The sequence below is a fragment of the Symphalangus syndactylus genome, chromosome 14, assembly GCF_028878055.3.
Source record: "Symphalangus syndactylus isolate Jambi chromosome 14, NHGRI_mSymSyn1-v2.1_pri, whole genome shotgun sequence".
Lineage (NCBI taxonomy): Eukaryota > Metazoa > Chordata > Mammalia > Primates > Hylobatidae > Symphalangus > Symphalangus syndactylus.
Window position 1 is genome coordinate 113,653,291 of NC_072436.2, and position 23,989 is coordinate 113,677,279.

Here is a 23,989-nt window from a genome sequence, read left to right on the forward strand (position 1 = left end):
GATGAGGCGTGATAACAGCAACCCCAATCTCAACACAGCATGACCAATTTTATCTTTAGCCAGCTGATACGCCTCATGGGGTTTGCACACAGGACACCTCTGCCTCCCAGGTTCAAGTGATAACTCCTGCCTCAGCCTCCCAAGTAGCTGGGATTACAAGTGTGCACCACCACGCCTGGCTAATTTTTGTATTTTTAGTAGAAACGGGGTCTTGTCATGTTGCCCAGGTTGGTCTTGAACTCCTGGCCTCAAATGATCCACCCACCTCAGCCTCCCAAAGTACTGGGATTACAGGTGTGAGCCACAGTGCCCAGCCTCCAAATTCTATTTGAAGTTTCACTTTCCACCTCCAGAAAAATCCAAACCTTTGCCCAAGTCACAGTGGGACCCCCCGGAGTTAATTTGAGAGAAATGTGCTTTTAAAAACAACTCCAGGCCAAGCACAGCGGCTCACACCTGTAATCCTAGCACTTTGGGAGGCCGAGGCGGACAGATCACGAGGTCAGAAGATCAAGACGATCCTGGCCAATATGGTGAAACCCCGTTTCTACCAAAAATACAAAAATTAGCTAGGTATGGTGGCACATGCCTGTAAGCCCAGCTACTCGGGAGGCTGAGGCAGGAGAATCGCCTGAACCAGGGAGTCAGAGGTTGCAGTGAGCCGAGATCACACCACTGCACTCCAGCCTGGCAACAGAGAGAGATTAAATAAATAAATAAATCCCTCCAATATGAACAGCAAACTAGAATCATTCCATTCACTTCCCTCCACCAAGCAGGGGGAGTGCTGGTGATGGTACATGAGTGTCTGTTTGCATTGAGTCTTAATGGAAAATAAGGTTGTGTCACTCAAAGAAAAAACAAATCACAGCCCAGACTAGAGCTGTGGATTAATAACATAGCTCAGTGTTGGTACAGGCTTTCCACAGCAATATTAAAACTGAAAAAATCAGCAATGAAGCTCCCAGCCACATTTCTGCCAAATGATTTGGGTGAAAACAGCAGAGGCACTCCTCAACTTTTCCTTCGCTGCCCAAATTGGCTTTGCCTGGAAAGGCCAAATGTGCTTGTTGCTGGGATCTTTCAAATGAAAGCAAGCTAGGAGTCAACCTCCTGCAGCCGCAGGCCAGAAATGGGTTTAGACCAAACTATTATAGTAAACTGGTGCACATCTAAACAGATTTAACTCCCTCACAGCAATCCAGATTAATTTAATATCCTTTCTTAATGCCATTCCACATTTCTCATTAAAGCAAATGAAAGTCCATCCCTCTGTGATAAATTAGGGCAAAACAAATTCATACGTTTAGGGCATAGGGAAGGAGTTGTTGGCTGTTAAAAAAAAAAATAAGTACTGCAAATGGCCTTTCAAAGTCTAGACATCTTCATCATAAACACAAACATTCCTCTTCACAAAGGGACCTCAAGTAACCTCAGGCTGGAGTGCCCACTTGAGTATGTTTTTCTTCTCATTCTTTCTTACCTTCCCTCCAGCCCACCCAACTCACATTCAGTGACCAAGTCACGTGAGTTTTACCTCCTAAATCTTTCTCAAATCCATTCACTGCTCAGCCACTCTCCTGACACCACCATAAACCAAGCCACCATCACCTCCAGCTGTTTGACTGCAAATGCCTCCCGACCGGCCTCTGCTTTCCCCTGGCCCTATGACAATCTGCACTCCTCACAGGGACCAAAGCAATCACTTCAGAAGGTGTATCCAAACAGATCACTCACTTTCAATGGCTCCCACTGCTCTGTGGGTTAACAATGATAAAAGCTGGGCCGGGCGCGGTGGCTCACACCTGTAATCCCAGCACTTTGGGAGACCAAGGCGGGTGGATCACGACGTTAGGAGATCTAGACCACTCTCACTAATACAGTGAAACCCCGTCTCTATTAAAATACAAAAAAATTAGCCGGGCGTGGTGGCGGGCACCTGTAGTCCCAGCTACTCGGGAGGCTGAGGCAGGAGAATGGCATGAACCCAGGAGGTGGAGGTTGCAGTGAGCCGAGATCACGCCACTGCACTCCAGCCTGGGTGACAGAGTGAGACTCCGTCTCAAAAAAAAAAGATAAAAGCTCACCTTTACTGAGCACACACTATCTCAGTCCATCCCTACATCAGCCCTTTATTTCACCAGTGGGGAAGCTGGGACACAGAGTAGTTACATGGCATGCCCAAGGTGGGACCACTTGTGCGAAGTTTCCACACCCTAATGTGAGAGCCTCCATGACCTAGCCCCTCTCTTTCTCCAGCCTCATTTCCTGATTCTCTTGTTGCCCTGCAGGCTTCAGCCACACAAACTTCTTGAAAGTCCCTTAAATCTGGCTGAGCGCAGTGGCTCATGCCTGTAATCCCAGCACTTTGGGAAGCTGAGGTGGGTGGATCACCAGAGATCAGGAGTTCGAGACCAGCCTGGTCAACATGGTGGAACCCCATCTCTACTAAATATCCAAAAATTAGCCAGGTGTGGTGGACGGCACCTGTAATCCCAGCTACTCGAGAGACTGAGGCAGGAAAATCGCTTGAACTCACGAGGCAGAGGTTGCAGTGAGCCAAGATCCCACCACTCCACTCCAGCCTAGGCGTCAAGAGCGAAACTCCATCTCAAAAAAAAAAAAAAAAAAAATTCCCTTAAATCTGCTCTATGCCTATCAACCTCAGGGGACTTCACTGTGCTGTTCCTCACCCTGAAATGCTGTTCCTCATTTCTCCACCTAGTGAATTCATCACACCGCCTAGACCTCTCCTTACATGTCATCTCTTCAAGGAAGATTTTAATTTTTTAATATAACTATTAAAATATAATTCAGGTACCATATGATTTGCCCATTTAAAGTGAACAAATCAATGGTTTCAGTGCATTCACAGAGCTCAGCAACCACCATCATGATCAATTTTAAAGCATTTTTCATCACCCCAAAAGAAACCCTGTATCCATTAGCAGGTACCTGCCATTTCCTCCTCCCACTAAGCCCTGACAATCTGCTTTTTTTGAGATAGAGCCTCTGTCACAGGCTGGAGTGCAGTGGCACAATCTCGGCTCACTGCAACCTCCGCCTCCCGGGTTCAAGCAATTCTCCTGCCTCAGCCTCCCGGGTAGCTGGGATTACAGGCATGTGCCACCACACCCAACTAATTTTTGTATTTTTAGTAGAGACAGGGTTTCTGTCTTCATAGATTTGCGTGTTCTGGACATTTCATATAAATGAAACCTTATAATATGTGACCTTTTGTGACTGGTTTCTTCCACTCAGCATAACATTCTCATGGTTCATCCATATTGTGGCACGTGTTAGTACTTCATTCTTTTGATGACTGAGTAATATTCCATTGCATGGTCAAACCATGCTCTATTTCTTCACTCATCAGTAGACAAGCATTTGTGTTGTTTTCACTTTGGCGCTATTATGAATAATGCTGCTATGAGCATTTGTGTACAAGTTTCTGCACGGACATATATTTTCATTTCTTTCATAAACTGGAGTAGAAGTGCTGGGTCATAGAACTCTGTGTTTAACCTTTTTTGAAGAAGTACCAAACTATGTAAGAAAGAAAGCTTTTCCTCACCCTGCGAGACTGCGCTCCCTGTCTCCATTTATATGTTCCCTTTATTCCCTTTGCTTCTCTTTCAGAGCAATTCATGTTGACCTGCGTAACCCTCAATTTAATGCTTATAACTCCCCTATATCCTCAGGGTCCACACTAAATGTGATGAAACATGATGCAAGCCACATATTTACTTTTGCATTTTGTAGCAACCACATTTTAAAAAGTAAAACAAAAGAAGTGAAGGTAATTGGAATAATATCACAGATTTAAACAAATCTATCCAAAATACCAGGTCTACATGTATAAAGCATTTTAACATTAACAAAATACTTTGCTTTCTTTTTATATTAAGGCTTCACAATCTAATGTGTATTTGGCACTTCTTGCACATCTCAGTATGAAGGCAGCACCCCATATTCCCATGATGCCAGTGATGGGCCCTCCTCCTCCTGGGATGATGCCAGTGGGACCTGCTCCTGGAATGAGGCCGTCCATGGGAGGCCACGTGCCCATGATGCCTGGGTGCCCAATGATGAGACCTCCTGCCCGTGTCATGATGGTGCCCAGTCAGCCCAGAATGACTCGACCAGACAGATAAGGACAGAGGGGAGGCCTCATTACATCAGTGTTGTTTTTTTGTTGTTATTATTGTGTGTTTTGTTTGTTTTGTTTTTGAGACACAGTCTTCCTCTGTCGCCCAGGCTGGAGGGCAGTGGCACGATCTCAACTCACTGAAACCTCCGCCTCCCAGGTTCAAGTGATTCCCCTGCCTCAGCCTCCTGAGTAGGTAGGACTAAAGGCATGTGCCACCACGCCTGGCTATTTTTTTTTATTTTAGTAGAGACAGGGTTTCGCCATGTTGGCCAGGATGGTCTCAATCTCCTGACCTCGTGACCCGCTCGCCCTGGCCTCCCAAAGTGCTGGGATTATAAGTGTGAGCCACCGCGCCCGGCCTATATGAGTTTTATATTTACCTGTTCCCTTCAGCAGGAGATCATGCTGCTGTGATGCTGGGTTTTCTTAACAGCATAAGGAAGACTTGCCCCCTTGCCCTAGCAAAGACAATAGTTTTGGAAGGGACAAGTGGGACCAAAAAAGATGCAGTTTTCATTTGTATTGGGAAATGTGAAAATAAAATTGTCAACTCTTTTAGTTTAAATAAAAAAAAAAAGAAAGAAAGAAAAAGGAAACAAGATGTGGGGCTGCCATATGCAATACCGTCCATTACAAGGATCTTCTACTCTGGAGGCAAATATTATCTTTGCTGAAGCCAGACCAACCTAACACAAAGACCTTTTGTTTTTTTTAATGTGATTGTGTTTTATTTTACAATGTGTAATTCACTTTAGAAGGGCAAAGTACCTGTCTGGGGAAGACTATTTAATTTCCTGCATTTATTTAGAATGTTGGCCAATGTTATTCTGAAGGGAAACAGCTCTAACAAGTGAGTGCTCCCCCACACAGACACAGCTCATGAGCTCACGGGGCAAAGGACTTGAACAGCAGCCTCCTAATAGCCGGCCTTCTTTGTGGTATGGAAATAATTATCAGCATGTAAAAGACTATGTATGTATTCAACAATTCTGACCCCCTGCAAAATTCAAATCTACAATTGATTTGCTTCCTGGGCTCCTGAAAACAACTTTGTCAAAATTGTTCAGAAATAAAATCAGCCAATCATTGCTCCTTGGGGATGCAGGACAAAGCAAGTCAGCCATGACCAGTGTGGAGTCGGCCGTACACAATTACATGCAGACCTGCAGGACATCGAGTCCCTGCTATGGTCCCTCCCCAGTCAGGCCCCCAATGCCTGGGCTGCAGCCAGAAGCATTCAGGCACAAGTGCATTCAACAAATACTTATTTAATTGTATTGGTGGTTAGAGGGTTGTGGTTGATTAAGGTACATTAATGGATCCACGTCCTCCCTGTATCCAAGACTCTGCCATTTGTCTCTGCAGTTCCTCCCACTGAAGAATCGGAGTATTTTTCTCTGGCCCCTAATGTTGGGTTTAGTCACGTGTCTAGCTTTGGCCACAGGAATATTCATCTGCATGACCAAAAACTTGGAAAGTGTGCATTCATTTGTGCTCGCTCACTCCTGCTATCACCATGAGAACAAGCCCAGGCCACCCTGCTGCTTCCAGCAGAAGATAAGAGACACCAAGAGCAAAGTCGAGCTTCCCAGACATGCTCATGCTAGATTAACCAATCCTCAGCTGACCCATAGATCCATGAAAATAAATGATTGTTGTATTAAGCCACTGAGATTTGCAGTGACTTGTTATGCAGCATTTTGTGACAATAACTAACTGATACAAGGGTCACCATCCTTTATCTCTGTAGATTTTAACCAATTTTTAATAGCTAGATGGAGATCTTCTAGTTGCGTTTATTTATAATGAATAAGACTGTAGAGCTAGTTTGGCCTGACACTACCAGTTACCTACCCAGAAATTCAGAAATACTTTCTTCTCCAACCTGCCCCAACCAACTCTTTTTTTTTTTTTTGAAATAGGGTCTCACTCTTTGCCTAGGCTACAGTATAAGTGGCACAGTCAGAGCTCGCTGTAACCTCAAAATCCTGGGCTCAAGTGATCTTCCCCTTCAGCCTCCTACATAGCTAGGACTACAGACATGTGCCACCATGCTTAGCTAATTTTTTTATTCTTTGTGGAGACAGGGTCTCACTATATTGCCCAAGCTGGTTTCAAACTCCTGGCCTCAAGCAGTCTTCCTGCCTCACCCTCCCAAAGTGCTAGGATTATAGGCATGAGCCACCACACCCAGCCTTCTTCTTCTTTTTAAATAGAAACCCTATTTTATTCTGACAGCAGGTTGCTTTCTTTATTTTTTTAGAAAAAGTTGGCCCAGCCCCAGAGAATAAATTGTGACTGGTCTAAACAGGGTTGGCAAACTATAGACCAAGGGCCAAATCTGGCCCTCTGACTGTTTGTATAAATTAAGTTTTATTGGAATAAAACCAGGTCCATTTATTTTTGCATTGTCTACATATGCTTTTAGGCTACAATGGCACCACTGGGTCACTGCAACAGAGGTTATCTAGACCAAAAGCCTAAAATACTACCGTTTGCATCTTTATGGAAAAAGTGTGCCATTCCCTAGTCTAAGGTTTAGATTCTGAGCTTATCATCTTAGCCTATCCCCCCTTACCAGTGACTGGTTCAAAACAAGTCTGTGATTCCATTCTGACTGTTCTACTGAGGGAATTCCCCCTTCTTCTCAAGCAGAGCTCATGAGGGTAACTTGTATTAATAGGACAAATGCTCAGGTTTTCCGAAAAATGATTTTATCTAGAAATGCATAGGAATATGCTGGTGCCTGAATGTACCATCTGGGGGCCTGGAGATTGACTCACCCTACCTCCAGAGCTAGTGCTCACACTTACTACTGAGAGGCCTGAGGAAACACCTGCCTACCCACCACCAGAACCTGCACACGTCACCTGGAGAACTAGAGATCAGCCTGCCACACACACCACCCAGGAGCCCAATGACACACCTGCCCACCTGACCCAGTGCTGCCACTGCCAGCAACCAAAGAAGCCACCTGGAGGCCCAGAGATTGGCCCACGCAGACAGGCTATCATCAGTGCCCACATACACTGCACATGGTCCCTGGTATTGACACACCTGGTCTACCACCACTACCACTGATGCTGAAGAACAAGACTTCCTGGCATCCCCATCCTCAGCAAAGCCTCACGACAGCCTCCAATAAAAAATGCAGTCTGGTCGGGCACAGCGGCTCACGCCTGTAATCCCAGCACTTTGAGAGGCCGAGGCGGGTAGATCACGAGGTCAGGAGTTCGAGACCAGCCTGGCCAACAGGGTGAAACCCCATCTCTACTAAAAATACAAAAATTAGCTGGGCATGGTGGCACATGCCTGTAGTCCTAGCTACTCAGTAGGCTGAGGCAGAAGAATCGCTTGAACCCGGGAGGCAGAGGTTGCAGTGAGCTGAGATTGCATCGCTGCACTCCAGCCTGGTGACAGAACTAGACTCCATCACAAAAAACAAAAAAAAAACCTGCAGTCTAAGCCACTGAATAACTCACAGACACCACTCATGCCAATTACAGCTGAAGAAATCATACGCAGACTATACCACTGTACCCACCCAGAATCAAAGCCAAAGTGTGATATCCAGTGAACACTGTAGATACAGCTATAAGAAAAGGTCTTTCCCATATAAAAGCCAATCCATAAAACTGGAAGAAGTGACTGCTATGTCAGAGGCACAGATAGTCACATAAGGACACAAGAAATATGAAAAAGGATACATAACACCTCCAAAGAAGCACAATAATTCTCCAGCAACAGATTCCAATGAAAAGAAAATCTATGAAATGCCTGAAAAAAATTCAGAATAACAATATTAAAGAAACTCAGGGAGATACAAGAGAACACAGATAATGAATACAAAAACATCAGGAAAACAATTCATGATCTGAATGAGAAATTCAACAGAGATAGACAGCATAACAAAGAACCAAACACAAATCCTGGAAAAGAAGAAATCATTGAAACAAATGCAGAAGATACTTGACAGCTTTAACAATAGACTAGATCAAGCAAAACAAAGAATTTCTGAAGACTAGTCTTTTAAAATAATCCAGTCAGACAAAAAGAAAGAAAAAAGAATGAAGCAAGGCTACATGACATATGGGACATATATGTAACCAAAAACTGAAATTCTGGGAGTTCTGGATGGAGACGAGATGGGTAAAGGCATAGAAAACCTATTTAATAAAATAATAACCGAAAACTTCCTAAGTCTTGCAAATGATATAGATCCAAACACAGGAAGCTCAAAGATTACCAAATAAATACAACTCAAAAAGGTCTTCTCCAAGGCACATTATGGTAAAATCATCAAAAGACAAAGAGAAAACGCTAAAAACAACAAGAGAAAAGCATCAAGTCACTTATAAGAGAATCTCCATCAGGCTAACAGGGGATTTCTCAGCAGAAACCTTACAGGCTAGGAGAAAAGGGGATGTATATTACAAGTAAAAAAAAAAAAAAAAAAAAAAAAAATGTAAGCCAAAAATACTATACCCAGCAAAGCTATCCTTCACAAATGAAGGAACTTGGCACAGCAGCTCACATCTGCAATTCCACGGACTCAGAAGGCTGAGGCAGGAGGATCATTTGAGCCCAGGAGCTCAAGGCTTCAGTGAGCTATGATCATGCCACTGTACTCCAGCCTGGGTGACAGACTGCGACTCCACTGCTTAAAAAAAAAAAAAAAGAGAGAAAAAAATATTTCCCAGATAAGCAAAAGACTGTTTGTTTGTGTCTTGTCTGTTGTGGTCCTACAAGAAATGCTTAAGGGAGTCCTACACTGGGAAGCAAAAGAACACTATCTACCATCATAAAAATACCTGAAAGTATAAAACTCACTGGTAGAGCAGACACACAAAGGAGAAAGGATTCAAACGTCACCACTAAACAAAACTACCAAACTGCAACAATAAATAACGAGAGAAAAAAGGAACAAAGGTGTATTAGTCTGTTTTCACACTGCTGATAAAGACATACCTGACTGAGACTGGGCAATTTACAAAAGAAAGAGGTTTAATGGACTTACATTTCCACGTAGCTGGGGAAGCCTCACAATCATGTTGGAAGACAAGAAGAAACACGTCATGTCTCACTTGGATGGCAGCAGCCTAAGAGAGAGCTTTTGCAGGGAAACTACCCTTTTTAAAACCATCAGATCTTGTGAGACCTACCCATTATCATGAGAAAATCATGGGAAAGACCTGCCCCCATGACTCAATTACTTCCCACCAGGTCCCTCCCACAACATGTGGGAATTCAAGATGAGATCTGGGTGGGGACACAACCAAACCATGTCATTCTGCCCCTGGCCCTTCCCAAATCTCATATCCTCACATTTCAAAACCAATCATGCTTTCCCAACAGTCCCCCAAAGTCTTAACTAAGTTCAGCATTAACTCAAAAGTCCACAGTCCAAAGTCTCATGTGACACAAGGCAAATCCCTTCTGCCTATGAGCATGTAAAATCAAAAACAAGTTAGTTACTTCCTAGATACAATGGGGGTATAGGCATTGGGTAAACACAGTCATTCCAAATGGGAGAAAATTGCCAAAACAAAGGGGCTACAGGCCCCATGCAAGCCCAAAATCCAGTGGGGCAATCAAATCTCAAAGCTCCAAAATGATCTCCTTTGACTCCATGTCTCACAGGCAGGTCATGCTGATGTAAGAGGTGGGCTCCCATGGCCTTGGGAGAAAAAAGGCCACAGCTCCACTCCTGTGGCTTTATAGGGTATAAACCCCCTCCTGGCTCCTTTCATGGGTTGGCATTGAGTGTCTGCAGCTTTTCCAGGCACACAGTGCAAGCTGCCAGTGAATCCACCATTCTGGGGTCTGGCGGATGGTGGCCCTCTTCTCACAGCTCCACTAGGTGGTGCCACAGTAGGGACTCTATGTAGGGGCTCCGATCCCACATTTCCCTTCCGCATTGCCCTAGTAGAGATTCTCCATGAGTGCCCTGCCTCTGCAGCAAATTCCTGCCTGGACATCTAGGTATTTCCATACATCTGAAATCTAGACAGCAGTTCCCAAACCTCAGTTTTTGACTTCTGTGCACCCATAGGCTCAACACCATGTGGAAGCTGCTAAGCCTTGGGGCTTGCACCCTCTGAAGCCACAGCCCAAGTTGCACCTTGGCTTCTTTTAGCTGTAGCTGGAGTGGCTAGGACTCATGCACCCTGGGCTGCTTACAGCAGGGGGGCCCTGGGTCCAGCCCACAAAACCATCTTTTCTTCCTAGGCCTCTGGGCCTTTGATGGGAGGGGCTCCCATGAAGACCTGTGACATGCCCTGGAGACATTTTCCCCATTCTCTTGGGGATTCACATTTGGCTCCTTGTTACTTAAACAAACTTCTGCAGCCAGATCGAATTTTTCTTGAGAAAATGGGATTTTATTTTCTATTGCATTGTCAGGCTGCAAATTTTCCAAACTTTTATGCTCTGCTTCCCTTATAAAACTGAGTGCCTTTAACAGCACCCAAGTCATCTCTTGAATGCTTTGCTGCTTAGAAATGTCTTCTACCAGATACCCTAAATCATCTCTCTCAAGTTCAAAATTCCACAGATCTCTACAGCAGGGGCAAAATGCCACCAGTCTCCTTGCTAAAAGACAACAGGAGTCACCTTTGTGCCAGTTCCCAACAAGTTCCTCATTTCCATCTGAGACAACCTCAGCCTAGACTTTATTGTCCATATAACTATCAGCATTTTGGGGAAGTCTCTAGGAAATCTCTTCCAAATTTTCCCACATTTTCCTGTCTCCTTCTGAGCCCTCCAAACTGTTCCAACCTCTGCCTGTTTCCCAGTTCCAAAGTCACTTCCACATATTCAGGTATCTTTTAGCAACACCCCACTTCTGGTACCAATTTACTGTATTAGTCCATTTTCACACAGCTGATAAAGACACATTCAAGACTGGGAAATTTACAAAAGAAAGAAGTTTAATGGACTTACAGTTCTACATTGCTGGGGAGGCTGCAAAATCATTGCGGAAGTCAAGGAGAGGCAAGTCAAATCTTACAGGGATGGCAGCAGGCAAAGAGAGAGCTTGAGCAGGGAAACTCCTCCTTTTAAAACCACCAGATCTCATGAGACTTATTCACTGTCAAAAGAACAACACGGGAAATACCTGCCCCCATGATTCAACTACTTCCCACCAGGTCCCTCCCACAACACATGGGAATTCAAAATGAGATCTGAGTGGGGATACAGCCAAACTGTATCAAAAGGATATACAAAATAACCAGAAAACAATGAACAAAATGACAGGAATAAGTCCTCACCTATCAATAATAACTTCGAATATGGGTTAAATTACCTACCTAAAAGATAGAGACAGGCTTAACGGATAAAAAATGACCCAACATCTACAAGAAACTCACTTCACTTGTAAAGACACACACAGACTAAAAGTGAAGGGACTGAAAAAGATTTACCACACAAACAGAAATCAAAAGTAATGAGGAGTAGCTAAACTTACATCCGATAAAATAGACTAAGTCAAAAACTGTAAAAAGGACAAAGAAGGTCATTATATGGTAATAAAGGGATCAATTCAGCAACAAAATATAACAATTCTAAATATGCATGCAACCAACACAAGAGCATCCAGACACATATAGCAAATATTATTAAATCTAGAGGGAGAAGTAGAGTCCAATACAATGATAGTTGAGAACATCAATATCCTACTCTCAGCACTGTACAGTTCATCTAGACAAGAAATCAACAAAGAAACATTAGATTTAAGCTGCATTTTAGACCAAATGGACCTAACAGATATTTTCAGAATATTTCATCCAGCAGCAGCAGAATACACAATCATCTCATCAACACATGGAACATTCTCCAGAATAGACCATATGGTAGGACACAAAACAAGGCTCAACAAAATTCTAAAAATTAAAATCTTATTAAGTATCTTCTCAGACCACAATGGAATAAAACTTGAAATCAATAACAAGAAGAAATCCAGAAACTGTACAAATACATGGACATTAAACATGATATTGAATGATCATTGGGTCAGTGAAGAAATTAAGATGGAAATCAAAAATTTTTCTTAAACAGAAAATGGAAACACATCATGCAAAACCTACGGGATACAGCAAAAGCAGTACCAGAAGGAAAGTTTATAGCAATAAATGCCTACACCAAAAAAGTAGAAAGATTTCAAATAAACAACCTAATGATACACCTCAAGGAACTCAAAAAGCAAGAACAGACCAAACACACAATTAGTAGAAAGAAAAAATAATAAATAACACAGCAGAACCAAATGCAACAGAGACAAAAAAGAAATGCAAAGAATCAACAAGATAAAAGTTGGTTTTTTGAAAAGTTAAACAAAACTGATAAACCACTAGTGAGGCTAACCAAAAAAACAAAAAAAGGAGACCCAAATAAATACAATCAGAAATGAAAAATGAGACATTACAACCGTTACCAAAGAAAAAGGATCATTAGAGGCTATTATGAAAAACCATATGCTAACAAATTGCAAAACCTAGAGGAAAGGGATAAATTCCCAGACATACACAGCCTACCAAGATTGAACTAGGAAGAAACAGAAAACCTGAACGGACCCAAAATGAATAGCACGTTTGAATCAGTAACAAAAAGTCTCCCAAAAGAGAAAAGCCCTAGACTAAACTTTTTTGCTGATTTCTACTGAATTTATAAAGAAAAACAAACACCAATTCTTCTCAAACTATTCCCAAAAATTGAAGAGAAGGGAACTCTTCCTAACTCATTGTATAAGGCCAGGACTACCCTGATATCCAATCAAGACAAGAACACAACAAAAAGAGAAAACTACAGGCCAATATTCCTAATGAACACAGATGGAAAAATTCTCAGCATAATACTACCAAGCCGAATCTAATGATGAATGAAAAAGATAATATACCACGATCAAGTGGGATTTATACCAGGAATGCAAAAATGGCTCAACATACACAAATCAATACATGTGATACATCACATCAACAAGATGAAAGGCAAAAACTATCTGATCATCTCAGCAGATGCAGAAAAATCACTCGGTAAAACTTACCATTCCTTCATGATGAAAACTCTCAACATATTAAGCATAGAAGGAACATTTCAACATAAGAAAAGGCATATATGACAAATCTACAGCTAACATCATACTCACTGGGAAAAACTGAAAAGCCTTTCCTCTAAGAACTGGAACAAGACAAGGATGCCCACTTTCACCACACTTATTCAACACAGTATGGGACATCCAAGCCAGAGTGATCAGACAAGATAAAGAAATAAAAGGCATCCAAACTGGACAAGAGGAAGTCAAATTGTCTCACTTTGCAGATCACATAATCTTATACTTGTAAACAGAAAAAGCTAAAGACTCCACCAAAAAACTCTTAAAACGGATAAATTAGGCTGGGCATGGTGGCTCATGCCTGTAATCCCAGGACTTTGGGAGGCCAAGGTGGGTGGATCACCTGAGGTTGGGAGTGTGAGACCAGCCTGGCCAACATGGTGAACCCCTGTCTCTACTAAAAATACAACAATTAGCTAGGCATGGTGGTAGGTGCCTGCAATCCCAGCTACTTGGGAGGCTGAAGCAGGAGAATCGCTTGAACCCAAGAGGCGGAGGTTGCAGTGAGCCAAGATTGCACCACTGCACTCCAGCCTGGGCAACAGAGCGAGACTCTATCTCAAAAAATAAAAAATAAAAAAAGTTTAAAAAAACAGATGTATAATTCAGTAAAGCTTCAGGACACAAAAACAACATACAAAAATCAGTAATGTTTCTATATACCAGTAACAAACTAGCTAAAAAAGAAATTAAGGAAGAAATTCTATTTACAGTAGCTACAAAAATAAAATACCTAGGAATAAATTTAACCAAGGATGGGGAAAAAAAAAAACAAAAAACCTCTACAATGAAAACCACAAAACACTGATAAAAATAAACTGAGAAGGACACAAACAAATGGAAAGGCATCTCATGCTCGTGGGTTGGCATAACTAATATTGTTAAAATGACCATACTACGTGAAGCAATCTAGAGATTCAATATAATCCCTATCAATTATATTCTTCACAGAAACAGGAAAAAAAAAAAAACGCTCAAATTCATATGGAACCACAGAAGACCCGAAATACCCAAAGCAATACTGAGCAAAAAGAACAAAGCTAGAAGCCTTACACTACCTGACTTAAAAATATACTGCAAAGCTATAGTAACCAAAACAGCGTGCACTGGTATTAAAACAGACAGAAAAACAAAGGAAACAGACTAAAGAACCCAGAAATGAATCCATATATTTACAGCTAACTGATTTTCAAGAAAGGTGTCAAGAACATACATTGAATAAAGGACACCCTCTTCATTAAATGGTGCCAGGAAAACTAGATATCCAAACACAGAAGAATAAAACTAGACACTTATCTCTCATCACTTACAAAAATAAACTCAAAATCGATTAAAGACTTAAATGTAACAGCCGCAACTATAAAACTACTAGAAGTAAACACAGGAGAACCGCTTGAGAACAAAGACTGTACGGCTAACACTTAAAAAGTACAAGCAACAAAAACAGACAAATGGGATTATATTAAACTAACTACCTTCTGCATATCAAAGAAAACAATCAACAGAGTGAAAAGACAACACCCCTCCCTTACACCATATACAAAAATTAACTCAAGATGGCTTAAAGACTTAAATGTAAAACCTGTAACTATAAAAACTCTGGAAGACAATCTAGGCAATACCATCCGGTACATAGTGATGGGCTAAGAGTTCATGGTGAAGATGCCAAAAGCAATTGCAACAAAAGCAAAAATTGACAAATGGGACCTAATTAAATGAAAGAGCTTCTGCACAGCAGAATAAACTATCAAAAAATAAACAGACATTTCTCAAAAGAAGATATACAAATCACCAAGTTTATGAAAACATATTCAACATCACTAATCATCACGGAAATGCAAATCAAAACGACAATGAGATATCATCTCACACTTGTTAGAAAGGCTATTACTAAAAAGACAAAGCACAACAAATGCTGGCAAGTATCTGAAGAAAAGAAAATTATTGTATATTGTTGGTGGGAATGTAAATTAGTACAGCCATTATTTTAAAAAGAACAGAGATTTCTCAAAAAACTAAGGACAGATCTACCATATGATCCAGCAATCCCACTCCTGGGTATATATCCAAAAAAAAAGGGTATCAGTGTATCAATGGGATACCTGTACCCCCATATTTACTGCAGCACTAATTGCAATAGCTGAGATATGGAATCAATCTAAGTGTCAATTAATGGATGAATGGATAAAGCAAATAGGAATATACGCAGAATAGAATACTATTCAGCCATAAAAAAGAATGAAATCCTGTCATTTTCAGCTAAATGGATGGAACTAAAGGTCATAATGTTAGGTGAACTAGGCCACGCACAGAAAGAAAACTATTGCATGTTCTCACTTATATGAGTGGTTTATGCTCCTGGAAATCAAAGCGGGGGCCATGTTTCAGGTCAGTAGGGTCAGGGATACGGACTGCAGTTATGGACTTGTGTGCCCTGGAGCTATAAAAAATTGGTATCACGGAGATAAAGAGTATAATGATAGTTACCAGAAGCTGGGATGAGGAGGGGTTTGAAAAGAGATTGATTATTGGGTATAAAAATATATAACAGAAGGAATAAGATCTAGTGTTTAATATCATAGAAAGTGGCTATAACAATTTATTGTATATTTCTTTTTTCTATTTCAATAGTTTTTAGGGAACAGGTGGTATTTGGTTACATAGATAAGTTCTTCAGTGGTGATCTCTGAAATTTTGGCACTCCCATCACCAGAGCAGTTTACCCAATGTACAGTCTTTTATCTCTTACCCCCTCCACCTTCCCCCTGAGCCCCCAAAGTCCGCTGTTTCATTCTTGTGCCTTTACATCATCATAGCTTAGCTCCCACTTATGAGTGAGAACATGCGATGTTTGGTTTTCCATTCCTGAGTTACTTCATTTAGAATAATGGTCTCCAACTCCATCCAGGTTGCTATGAATGCCATTATTTCATTCCTTTTTGAGGCTAAGTAGTATCCTATGGTATATACATATATAACACATTTTCTTTATCCACTAATTGATTGATGGGCATTTGGGCTGGTTCAATAGTTTTACAACTGAATTTTGCTGCTGTAAACGTGTGTGCAAACGTGTCTTTTTCATATAATAACTTCCTTTCCTCTGGGTAGATACCTAGTAGTGGGATTGCTGGATCAAATAGTAGATCTACTGTTAGTTCTTCAAGGAATCTCCATACTGCTTTCCATAGTGGTGGTACTAGCTTACATTCTCACCATCAGTGTAAAAGCATTCTCTTTCACATCCATGCCAACATCAATTTTTGTTTTTTGTTTTTTGTTTTTTGCTGTTGTTGTTGTTATTGTTGTTTTGAGATGGAGTATCGCTCCACCTGTCGCCCAGGCTGGAGTACAGTGGCGCGATATCAGCTCACTGCAACCTCTGACTCCCAGGTTCAAGCAATTCTCCTGCCTCAGCCTCCTGAGTAGCTGGCATTACAGGCAACCACCACCATGCCCGGCTAATTTTTGCATTTTCAGTAGAGACGGGGTTTCACCATGTTGGTCAGGCTGGTCTCGGACTCCTGACCTCAAGCAATCCGCCCGCCCCGGCCTCCCAAAGTGCTGGGATTACACGCGTGAGCCACCACGCCCAGCCCTATTTTTGTTTATTTTACACGTGGTATTGCATTGTGGTTTTGATATGCATTTCCCCAATAATTAGTGACGTTGAGCATTTTTTCATATGTTTGTTGACCATTTGTATATCTTCTTTTGAGAACTGTCTATTCATGTCCCTGACACACTTTTTGATGGGATTATTTTTTTCTTGCTGGTTAGAGTTCCCTGTAGATTCTGGACATTAGTCCTTTGTCAGATGCAGTTTGTGAAAATTTTCTCCCACTCTCTGGGTGATCTGTTTACTCTGCTGATTATTTCCTTTGCTGTGCAGGAGGCTTTTAGTTTAATTAAGTCCCATCTTTTATCTTTGTTTTTGTTGCATTTGCTTCTGGGTTCTTGGTTACAAACTCTTTGCCTAAGCCAGTGTGTAGAAGCATTTTTCAATGATGTCTTCTAGAATTTTTATGGTTTCAGACCTTAGATTTAAGTCTTTGATCCATCCCGTGTTGATTTTTGTATAAGGTGAGAGATGAGGATCCAGTTTTATTCTTTTACATGTGGCTTGCCAATTATCCCAGCACTATTTGTTGTATAGGGTGTACTTTCCCTATTTTGTTTTTGTTTACTTTGTCGAAGATCAGTTGGCTGTTAAGTATTTGGCTTTATTTCTGGGTTCTCTACTCTGTTCCATTGGTCATGTGCCTATTTCTATACCAGCACCATGCTGTTTTGGTGACTATAGCCTTGTAATATAGTTTGAAGTTGGGTAATGTGATGCCTCTAGACTGGTTCTTTTTGCTTAGTTTTGCTTTGGCTATGCAGACTCTTTCATAGTTCCAAATGAATTTTGGCATTGTTTTTTTAGCTCTATAAAAAATGATGATGGTATTTTGATAGGAATTGCATTGAATTTCTAGACTGCTTTTGGCAGTATGGTCATCTTCACAATAGTGAGTCTACCCATCCATGGGCATGGAATCTCTTTCCATTTGTTTGTGTCATCTATGATTTCTTTCAGCAGTGTTTTCTAGTTTTCCTTGTAGGGGTCTTTCACCTCCTTGGTTAGGTATATTCCTAAGTATTTTATTTTTACAGTTATTATAAAAGGGTTTGATTTGATTCTCAGCCTGGTTGCTGTTGGTGTATAGCACTGCTACTGATTTGCATACATAGATTCTGTATCCTGATAAATGAATTTATTGTACATTTCTAAATAGCAATAAGATTTGAAATATTCCCAACACAAAGAAATGATCAATGTTTGAGGTGATTAATATCCTAAAGACCCTGATTTGATCATTACACCTTGCATGCAGGTACCAAAATCTCACATGGAGAATAAAAGTTAATGAGGCTTCCTCCTCCTGGATCCCCTACTAGACCCTGACATGCCCATTCAGTCACAGGCAGAAAGGGAAGCAGAGGGCAAGGAGACCTGGCTGGCTCTGCCAGAGGCAGATCTTACCTGTCCTGCTTGCCCTAAAAAAGCCTGGTGACTATGCAAGGGACTGAAAGGTGGCTCCTGTGGCCATAGTATAGGCAAAATAACCCATCCACTAATAAGTGAACATGGCAGAAATACAGTCAGCATTTCCTCAGTCTTGCCAATAAAGTCAACTCCCCTGCTCACCAGGGAGGAGACGTATGAAAGGGGCAGGGAGACTTGGAAGCTTTCATCCTAACTCACTCTTCTTTTTGTTTCGTTTTGTTTTGAGACCGAGTCTCGCTCTATCACCCAGGCTAGAGTGCAGTGGTGCAATCTTGGCTCACTGCAGCCTCCGCCCTCTGGGTTCAAGCGAATCTCATGCCTTGGACTCCAGAGTAGCTGGCACTACAGGTGCCCATGACCACACCTGGCTAATTTTTGTATTTTTAGTAGAGACACGGTTTCACCATGTTGGCCAAGCTGGTCTCGAATTCCTGGCCTCAAGTGATCTGCCCACCTCAGCCTCCCAAAGGGCTTAGATTACAGGCATGAGAAACCCCACCTGGCCACCTAACTCACTCTTGAGAGGCCAGAAGTGATGCTGGAACTTTCTTCCTCTGTGGGTTAAAAAGGGAAAATTAGGAAGAACACAGGGCATGAGAGATGCAGTGATGGGTATGTCTATATGGAGCTTCTGTCTGCATCCAGTAGAAAATGCATTTCTAGGCACCAGGTTTAAGAGCGAAAACCTGGAGTCTTGTCTGTTAGCATTCTCCTTCCCCACAAACCTGAGAGGGAATACATTTTGCTCCAGCACACCCGGATGTAGGAAATGTCACATTCCTATTTCTGTAACTTCAGTTAAATCTGCTCTGAGCCCCTGGATGCCTGGCAGGTGGAGAATTCAATCTTGTCGTTACCAGCATTCCTTTCCCTTCTCCGTGGGCTTACGTAAGAATTCTGGGCTTACACACTGTTGGAAAGCCAGGTAGGAACTACGTCCCCCAAACTCTCTATTCTTCCAGCTGCTCACGATCCATCAGTCTTTTATGGGCCATCTGCTATAACGAGACCCTCCTCACAGCATCATTCCACTGACCCACAAGCTCAGCCCCAGGGACCCTCACTATAATAGGTCTCCACTATGCATAGAAACTCACAAAAACCTTCTCTTAATCTTGGCTTCCTCTGATATCCAGCCACTCCCCCACTTCTCACCTTAAACACAGATGGCAGCTCCTTCCCATTGTTCAAAACCTTGGGGACTGTCCAGCCAAATTCTCTTCAGACACCAAAGCTTCACCTTCCCTCTTCGGGAAGATGATGCAAGGGCATCTGAGATCTTTGGAAGCCCAATTCTGGCCTCTCTTTGGGGTGGGCTGAGAGTGGGAACTAGACTCTCTTTTCCAAGTGTCATGTTTTTCTTGTTCATCATTATATTATCTCCAATGCCTGGCACATAGTAGGCACTACAGACTGACACGTAGTAGGTGCTATTAGTGTCTGTATAATGGAACTCTTGAGGTTGAAGCTATTAGCAGAAACCTGTCAAGCAAAAGGATGGAAAACCGACCACCAAAAAAAAAATGAAAGCAATCGTGGTTTTGAGCTCTAAACACACAAGGTACAAGCCCAAGTTTGGGCAATTTTAATACAACAGCCATTTTGCCTCCAAACAAGCTGGCACTGGAAACCCCCCTCTGCCTCTTAAAGAGAACCAGTTTCTCTTTCTCTAAATGGGCAGCATTTCTCCCCAGTGGCAGTACCCAGCCCACTGCTACCAGCAAAGGACTGCATCCAGGAGCCAACAGTTTGATAGTTTAAATAATATATTTTATAGGGAAAAACAAAGTAACATCCACATAAATCTGGAACTAACACCAGTTTCCAGAGGCCGAATCCCATTTGTGGAGTCTCTTGCGTGTCAAGCACCTTGCAGTCAGCTCAACTACATACTTTTGGGATTCACTGCAGAGAAGAGTGAAGGTTATCTGCAAAATAAAGGAACCAGGGCTCAGAATTCCCAGAGCAATCCATGACAGAGGAGGTGAGTAGAAAAGGGAAGGGCGAAGTCAAAGGAGAGAAGTCAATGAGTTGGCCAACACCAAGCAAGGTTCATGGGACCCTCTCCACAGCCCCACATCTCAAAGGAAGTCAACAAAACCCATCAATCCTTGGTGTAAGTGTTGTATGCTCCCAGAAATGAAAGCAGGGGACACGTTTCAGGTCAGTAGGGTCAGGGATAGAGGCGGCAGTCCTGGACTTGTGGGCCCTGGAGGATGGGATGATTCTGAGACATTGAATCCCTACACTGATCTCAGTAGAAATCTCAGGTAGGGCTTCAACATTCGTGGACCAAGGACTCTGTGGGCCCGCAAGCAACAGCCTTGGTGCATGTCCCAGCTCCATCAAACCCAACTGGGGCTTTGAACAAGTTACTTATTTTTTTAACTAACGTTATTTTAATTGACAAATCATAATTGTACACATTTATGTGATGTTTTGATATATGCATACAATGTAGAATGATTAGATCAAACTAACTAACATGTCCATCCCCTAATTTACTGACAATTTTTATGATGAGACGTTTGAAATATACCCTCTTAGTTATTTTAAAAGATATATTATTATTGACTATAGTCAACCCGCTGTGCTACAGATTTCAAAGCATATAATCCAGCAACACAACTTCTGAGTATATACCAAAAAAAAACTGAAGTCATTATGTCGAAGGGATCGCTACATTCCTATGTTCACTGAAGCACTATTCATAATACCCAAGATATAGAATCAACCTAAATGTCCATCAGTGGATGAAAGGATAAAGAAAAGGTACTATATACACACACCGGAATACTATTAACCCTTGAAAAAGAAAGAAATCCTGTCATTTTCAACAACATCGATGAACTTGAAAGACATTGTGTTAAGTGAAATAAGCCAGGCAAAGAAAGACAAATACTGCGTGATTTTACTTATATGTGGAATCTAAAGAAGTTGAACTCACAGAAATAGAGAGTAGGACAGTGGTTTTCAGGGGCTGGGGTAGAGGAAAGGTAGGGGATAGGAGACACTAGTCAAAGGGTACAAAGTTTCCAGTAGGAAGGATAAGTTTTGAACAAGCTAAACTCCTCTGAAAGTTCAGTTCCTCATCTGTAGAGCAGGGACACATCATTAACCTTCTAGGGATGTTGCTGTGAGAGTAAGAGATGATGTTCAGCACAATACCTAACACAGTCAGGTCTCCTTAAGCTTGAACCTGCATCGCCATGACCTCTACATCTCAGGACAGAAAGGCTCACAGCCAGTGTCTCAGTTCCCAATGAAAAGTGCATCCCAGAAACAGGCTGAACAGCATGATCTCTAGGGGATACCCAGCCCTACTGAGTCAGAATCACCGGAGGTAGAGCCTAGGTATGTATGTATGTGTGTGTGTGTATGTATGTATGTGTGTGTGTATGTATATATGTATGTATGTATAAGAGACAGGGTCTTGCTCTGCAGTCCAGGCTGGAGTGCAGTGTCACAATCATAGTTCACTGCAGCCTCAAATTACTCCTGGTCTCAAGCCATCCTCCCACCTCAGCATTCAGAGTAGCTAAGAATACAGGTGCATGCCACCAAGCCTGGATACGTTTTTTTTTCTTTTTTCTTTTTGGAGAGAGTCTCACTCTGTTGCCCAGGCTGGAGTGCAATGGTGCAATCTTGGCCCACTGCAACCTCTGTCTCCCGGGTTCAAGTGATTCTCGTGCCTCAGCCTCCTGAGTAGCTGGGATTACAGGCATGCACCACCACACCAGGCTAATTTTGCTTTTTTCATTGTTGTTTATTGTTTGTTTTTCACAAATAGGACTTTTTATTTGCCACCATTATAAGTCTGAAATTTAAACAGATTCTTGGACCGGTGGTTCATATCCATCAGCTCATTCAACTTTAGCATGCGTCTCATCCCTAGTGGGTTTTCCAGAACTACTACCTTCACCACGAAGCTCCATGCCTTTCAAAGCCAGGGCTCTCCAACATTTTTACTTTTCTAATGAAGACACCATGGAGAGGATAAATTGGCAAGCCTTTTCTACATCTTTTCCAATGTTGTCTGGAATCAATTTATTGACCACTTCCTTCAAGCCGTTTGTCTGCACCTCTCAGGTCATGATTTCCATCATTTTCTTCTGGATTTGGCAGACTGTTGGTGCTGAGCATAAGAGGTCTTCCGTATCTGATTGTTGCGTAAAAACCCAACACAAAACAGATGAAAGAAGTAACCATCAGTAGTCTTGACATCAACATGAGCTTCAATCATTGTTGAACAATTTTCAACCATGGAACATATTTTGTCACAGGGAAGACCCACGCCATAGAAGTTAGTCAGGCAGTTTTTGCCCTGAACATCTTCAGTAATCAGCTTGAATATTCTAAATGCAACTTCATCATTGTGCAAATCAGCAAGACTCACTTCAAACACAAGACCCTTGAGACAGTCAGATGCAATTTGGGTTCCTTGGGTCCTGGTGACCAAATCTTTCCAATATTTCTTATATTGAACATAGGAGGTGCTTTTACATCATACTGATCTTTCTTAGAAAATGGACCAACTACTTTCTTAACTCCCTTTTTGGCACCTTTCATAAGGCACTTTTTCTTAACAAACGCCATGGTGCTTCTCAGAGTACCAAAAGGCTAAATTTTATATTTTTGGTAGAAACGGGGTTTCACCATGTTGGCCAGGCTGGTCTTGTACTCCTGACATCAGGTGATCTGCCCGCCTCAGCCTCCCAAAGTGCTGGGATTACAGGTGTGAGCCACTGCACCCAGTTGCTATTTATTTTTTCTTTTTTTGTAAAGACAGGGTCTTGCCATGTTGCCAAGGTTGGCCTGGAACTCCTGGCCTCAAGCAATCCTCCCACTGCAGCCTCCCAAAGTACTGGGATTTCAGGTGTGAGCCACCATGGCAAGCCTGGAATCTATTTTTAAAGCCAATTAAATGTTGAATAAAATTGCAACTTGGGCTGTTTTTCTTTGCATTTTTTACATTTCACTGGTTTTTAATATATTCAGAGAAATACACAAACATTATCAGTCAATTTTAGAACATTTCATGACCTCAAAAAGAAACCTCATACCTTTTAGCTAACACCCCCTATCCTCCCATGCCCCTATCAGCCCTAAGCAACCACTAATCAACTTCCTACTTCTACAGATTTCCATCTGAATGAAATCATGTAGAATGTGATCTTTCATCTATTTTGAAGGTTCATCCACGCTGTAGCATATGTACTTTGCTCCTTTTTGTGATCGAATAATATTCCACCATGTGGGTAGACAACATTTAGTGTATCTCTTCATCTGCTGATGGACATTTGGATTAATTCCCTCTTTGGGTTATTAGGAGTGATGCTACTGTAATTATTCATGTAGAAGTTTTGTGTGGACCTGTGCTTTCATTTTTGAATATGAAAATATGGCACATCTCCAAGGAAGACATACAAGTGGCAATAAGCACATGAAAAAGTGCTCAATGAAATTCATCATCAGGGAAACAGAAATCAAAACCACAATGAGATACCACATCATACCCATACAGATGGCTAGAATCGAAGATACAGAAAATTGGCCTGGTGCAGTGGCTCATGCCTGTAATCCCAGCACTTTGGGAGACCAAGGCGGGTGAATCACCTGAGGCCAAGAGTTTGAGACCAGCCTGGCCAACATGGTGAAACCCTGTCTCTAATAAAAA

At 42.0% G+C, this 23,989-nt stretch overlaps 1 protein-coding gene and 1 pseudogene across 2 annotated transcripts in view; both read right to left on the reverse strand.

Moving 5' to 3' along the window:
- Positions 1 to 23,989, reverse strand: part of RBFOX1 (RNA binding fox-1 homolog 1) — a 2,507,416-nt gene that overhangs the window by 2,454,328 nt on the left and 29,099 nt on the right. The window lies entirely within an intron of this gene.
- Positions 22,137 to 22,908, reverse strand: LOC129461482 (small ribosomal subunit protein eS1-like; annotated as a pseudogene).